Source organism: Mustelus asterias, unplaced genomic scaffold, assembly GCF_964213995.1.
Source record: "Mustelus asterias unplaced genomic scaffold, sMusAst1.hap1.1 HAP1_SCAFFOLD_425, whole genome shotgun sequence".
In the NCBI taxonomy this organism is placed as follows: domain Eukaryota; kingdom Metazoa; phylum Chordata; class Chondrichthyes; order Carcharhiniformes; family Triakidae; genus Mustelus; species Mustelus asterias.
The window spans coordinates 52,501-57,500 of record NW_027590380.1 but is presented as its reverse complement, the minus strand read 5'-3'; the positions used below and the strand labels follow the sequence as shown (position 1 = coordinate 57,500).

Here is a 5,000-nt window from a genome sequence, read left to right as displayed (position 1 = left end):
CTCCTCCTCCGCAGCGACTTCTGCCTAGCCCCTCTGCCGGGTGCGATGTCTCCGGCGTCCGCACCGATCCTCGGCATTGGTGCCGCACACGCAACGCCTGCGTCGTTGGAAGGGCTTCGCCGTTGGCGTCGCACACAGCCCTGTGGGGGTGTCTTTGCAGTCCGTCCGAGAGGTGGGGGCACGCACGGCAACACGGCCGGCCTGCCTGCTTGGGACGATGCGGTCCTTTCGTTCAGCGGTTCCACGGTTTGGCCGGCGCGAGCAGATGCTTGGGGGGAGACGGTGGCGTCAGCCACGCACTCACTCTGCTTCTGCAGTCCGGTCCACTCCGCCCGTTCTAGCTGCTCGTTTGGTCCCTCGCCCTCCAGCAGACCGTTCCGCCGACGGTGCTCCTCCTCCGCAGCGACTTCTGCCTAGCCCCTCTGCCGGGTGCGATGTCTCCGGCGTCCGCACCGATCCTCGGCACGGCGCGGGTGCGCACCTGTGGGCTGCCGCCCCGTGCTCCACGTCCGTCCGTGTGTGCCCGCTGTGGGGACCGTCTTCCTCTCGCCTGGGCGACGGCTTGCGGGCTGCGACGTGACCTTGCCACCGCCTTGCAGCATTACATCCGCAGTTGAAACGAAGAGAGCTGCTGCGGGCTTGGGTGCTTGTCCTGGCGGCTTGTCGACGGGACCACGGTGAACGGCCACTGTGTGACTCCGCAGGGAGACGTTCTGGTGCAGTCAGGGGCCTTTTTGTCTCCCGCCGCGGTGAAGCTTTGGTCGCATTCTAGTCACTCTCTCTTCAATCCCGGTACGGGGTACCTGTTCATGCTCACCATTCCTCGAGCACCCGCGTGCAGAGGGTGGGTGCGAGGTTTAAAGATTCGTGGTCCGCCTGTCGGTCCGGTCTCGTGCTGACTTGAGCGAGTGTCCTCCGCGTTCGAGAGAATGTGCCTGTCCGCGGGGGCAGCCGCGCTTGCGAGCGTTCCGCCGCGCCCCCTTCCCCAGCCCGCCGAGGTTGGGGCGTGCGGGGTCGGCTTGCGCCCGTAGCGTCGGCCTGTCCTCCGCGGCTTGCACCCGACTCAGTCCGCTGCGGCCTCGCCTCGACTCTCGAGCCTTCCGCCAGACGGTGACACCAGAGAACTCTGCCTCTGGCTGTTGCGGGGCGTGACGGCGCGTGTCGGGCTCCGGCCCGTCACCCACGCCGGCACTCAACGCCTGCGAGCGCCCTGTTTCCTCCGAGAAAGGTTTTTCGCTTGATTGTCGCTCGAGTGCGTGTGCCTCCGGGGCTCACGCCGTGGTACGCGCCAGGCTGGGGCTCCACCGTCACGTCGGCGGGGGAGCGTTTAGCGCGTCCCAGGATCGGACAACCTCTCCGGGGGCCCGAGCCGAAACCCGACACGGTATAAAAGTCGTAACAAGGTTTCTGTTGGTGAACACGTTGTGAAGGATCTTTGTCGGCCGGGGGCCCGCCACCTCTCCGGGGAGGGCGGCCCGTCACTCCTTGAACGCGAAGGCTGGCGCCGGTTGGGCCAGGCAGGAGAGCCTCACGGGGGCCGGCCCCGGGGCCAGGTATCGGACAACCTCTCCGGGGGCCCGAACCGAAACCCGTAACACAGAATAAAAATCGTAACAAGGTTTCTGTTGGTGAACACGTTGTGAAGGATCTTTGTCGGCCGGGGGCCCGCCACCTCTCCGGGGAGGGCGGCCCGTCACTCCTTGAACGCGAAGGCTGGCGCCGGTTGGGCCAGGCAGGAGAGCCTCACGGGGGCCGGCCCCGGGGCCAGGTATCGGACAACCTCTCCGGGGGCCCGAACCGAAACCCGTAACACAGAATAAAAATCGTAACAAGGTTTCTGTTGGTGAACACGTTGTGAAGGATCTTTGTCGGCCGGGGGCCCGCCACCTCTCCGGAGAGGGCGGCCCGTCACTCCTTGAACTCGAAGGCTGCGCCGGTTGGGCCAGGCAGGAGAGCCTCACGGGGGTTGGCCCCGGGGCCGTGGCCCGTACTGACGCTGGCGCCTCCCACGCGGGTGGGAGGTCACACCGACAATTTCGCCGTACCCGTCGAACGGGCCTGGTCACCCGTACGCACGTTCCGCCGAAGCCGGGCGACGTCGATCTCGGTCCCACTCGGTTGGGCCGGCGCGCGGGCGCCGCCACCGACGAGCACGCACACGCTCGGTTGCACGCCGGCAAGTCCATGCGGGTGCCGCACACGCTACGCCTGCGCCGTTGGAAGGGCTTCGCCGTTGGCTTCGTAGGGTGTCTTTGCAGTCCGTCCGAGAGGTGGGGGCACGCACGGCAACACGGCCGGCCTGCCTGCGTGGGACGATGCGGTCCTTTCGTTCAGCGGTTCGGCGGTTTGGCCGGCGCGAGCAGACGCTCGGAGGGAGACGGTGGCGTCAGCCACGCACTCACTCCGCTTCTGCAGTCCGGTCCACTCCGCCCGTTCTAGCTGCTCGTTTGGTCCCTCGCCCGCCAGCAGACCGTTCCGCCGACGGTGCTCCTCCTCCGCAGCGACTTCTGCCTAGCCGCTCTGCCGGGTGCGATGTCACCGGCGTCCGCACCGATCCTCGGCACGGCGCGTGTGCGCACCTGTGGGCCGCCGCCCCGTGCTCCACGTCCGTCTGTGTGTGCCCGCTGTGGGGACCGTCTTCCTCTCGCCTTGGCGACGGCTTGCGGGCTGCGACGTGACCTTGCCACCGCCTTGCAGCATTACATCCGCAGTTGAAACGAAGAGAGCTGCTGCGGGCTTGGGTGCTTGTCCTGGCGGCTTGTCGACGGGACCACGGTGAACGGCCACTGTGTGACTCCGCAGGGAGACGTTCTGGTGCAGTCAGGGGCCTTTTTGTCTCCCGCCGCGGTGAAGCTTTGGTCGCATTCTAGTCACTCTCTTCAAAGCCCGGTGAGGGGTACCTGTTCATGCTCACCATTCCTCCGGCACCCGTGTGCGGAGGGTGGGTGCGAGGTTTAAAGATTCGTTGTCCGCCTGTCGGTCCGGTCTGGTCTCGTGCTGACTTGAGCGAGCGTCCACCGCGTTCGAGAGAATGTGCCTGTCCGCGGGGGCAGCCGCGCTTGCGAGCGTTCCGCCGCGCCCCCTTCCCCAGCCCGCCGAGGTTGGGGCGTGCGGGGTCGGCTTGCGCCCGTAGCGTCGGCCTGTCCTCCGCGGCTTGCACCCGACTCAGTCCGCTGCGGCCTCGCCTCGACTCTCGAGCCTACCGCCAGACGGTGACACCAGAGAACTCTGCCTCTGGCTGTTGCGGGGCGTGACGGCGCGTGGCGGGCCCCGGCCCCTCACCCACGCCGGCACTCAACGCCTGCGAGCGCCCTGATTCCTCCTTTTTTTCGCTTGATTGTCGCTCGAGTGCGTGCGCCTCCGGGCTCACGCCGTGGTACGCGCCAGGCTGGGGCTCCACCGTCACGTCGGCGGGGGAGCGTTTTGCGCGTCCCAGGATCGGGCAACCGATCCGAAACCCGATACAACTTTTAGCGGTGGATCACTCGGCTCGTGCGTCGATGAAGAACGCAGCTAGCTGCGAGAATTAATGTGAATTGCAGGACACATTGATCATCGACACTTTGAACGCACTTTGCGGCCCCGGGTTCCTCCCGGGGCTACGTCTGTCTGAGGGTCGCTTGACAATCAATCGCACTTCGCGCGCATCCGTGCGCCGAAGAGCGCGGCTGGGGTGTCGCAGAGGTGCCGTCCTCTCTGTCCCCCTAAGTGCAGACCCAGAGTAATCCGCGTCGGAGAGCTTGACCTCTTGGGTGCCGGCGTCCGCCTCCGGGCTCGTCGGCACTGCCCGCTCCCGCACTGGCCCAGCCACCTCGGGGTCGCCGGCACGGCTGTCATCGGGTTGCCAGAGAGAGAGAACGTGACTGCCTCGCTGCCGGGACCGTGTGTGCCTTCCGTTAGGCTCGGGCCAGGGGGGTTGACTCTCTGTTGATGTGTGTGTGTGGCTCGTCCACGGGAAGGATCCGCAAGAGTTGGCTCGGTTGGGTGCTCCGGCACAGAGAGTGAGAGAGTGGAGTGACTGTCCGCTGGACGTCTCCGGACACGTTGCCTCGCGTGGTCCGTGCTCGGTTGCCTGCCGGTGGGTTGCCGTGGCCGTTCAGTGCCGTCGCGTGGAGGACGGCAGCTTGACGCGTGTGACGCTTGATGCCTGGATCGGTGCTCGGTCGTGCCGTGCTTTTCTTCCCTCTGTTGCGCGTGCGAGTGCTTGCATTTTTGTCGTGGGAATCCGTGGCGGTTGGGTGTCGTTGCTTGTGTTGCGCTGGAGCTGCGGCTCCTTCCACACTCCGCAGCCCACCCTCTGCCGTTGCGGTTCTGGGGCAATGTGCCTGCGCCCGCGTTCAACGTGTGCCTTGGGTTCGAATCGTCGCAGAGCCGACTTGGCCGTGTGGTCCTCGCTCCGGTGTCTCCCCGTGTCCTGCTGCCGCCGAAGTCTTCTACGTGAAAGGTGCTGTCCTGGCCGCGGCGTGGCCACCCGCCGCTTGCAGCCCGTGCGCTCCGCCGCCCGGCTTCGTCCTTGGCGTCTGGCCTTTCGCTCCGGCAGGCTGTGTGTCCCACGGCCCTGCTTTTCTCTCGCTCGATACCGCCGTCGCACCGCGACCCCGCCAGCAGCACTGCTTTCCGTTACCGTGGAGGTGGGCGCACGCCTCGCCGCAAACGATTCTCTGGAACAGTTGACGTGCCGAGCCCGGTCCGGCGCCGAGTGCGAGGGGGCACGCAGCGCTCGCAGTACCGTGTGCGTTCCGTGTGTGTCCGTGCCTGTGCATCCGCTGCGCAGCACGGCGCGCACTTGCGAGCACGCGTACGTGTGTGTGTCTGTGTGTGCGCCCGAAGCGCGTGGAGGCGCCGACGACCGGCCGGCCAGAGCACTCGTTGCTGCCTACGACCTCAGATCAGACGTGTCAACCCGCTGAATTTAAGCATATTACTAAGCGGAGGAAAAGAAACTAACAAGGATTCCCCTAGTAACTGCGAGTGAAGAGGGAAGAGCCCAGCGCCGAATC

At 66.4% G+C, this 5,000-nt stretch overlaps 2 non-coding genes across 2 annotated transcripts in view; both read left to right on the top strand.

Moving 5' to 3' along the window:
• The first annotated feature begins 3,465 nt into the window (after positions 1 to 3,465).
• LOC144486659 (5.8S ribosomal RNA) lies at positions 3,466 to 3,619 on the top strand. The gene has a single exon (XR_013496309.1). It is a non-coding gene; the product is annotated as a 5.8S ribosomal RNA (ribosomal RNA).
• A 1,260-nt stretch (positions 3,620 to 4,879) lies between these two features.
• The window catches only part of LOC144486666 (28S ribosomal RNA), a 3,775-nt gene continuing 3,654 nt past the window's right edge, over positions 4,880 to 5,000 (top strand). The window contains exon 1 of the ribosomal RNA XR_013496316.1: positions 4,880 to 5,000. This exon is cut by the window's right edge and continues 3,654 nt beyond it. This is a non-coding gene — a ribosomal RNA (28S ribosomal RNA).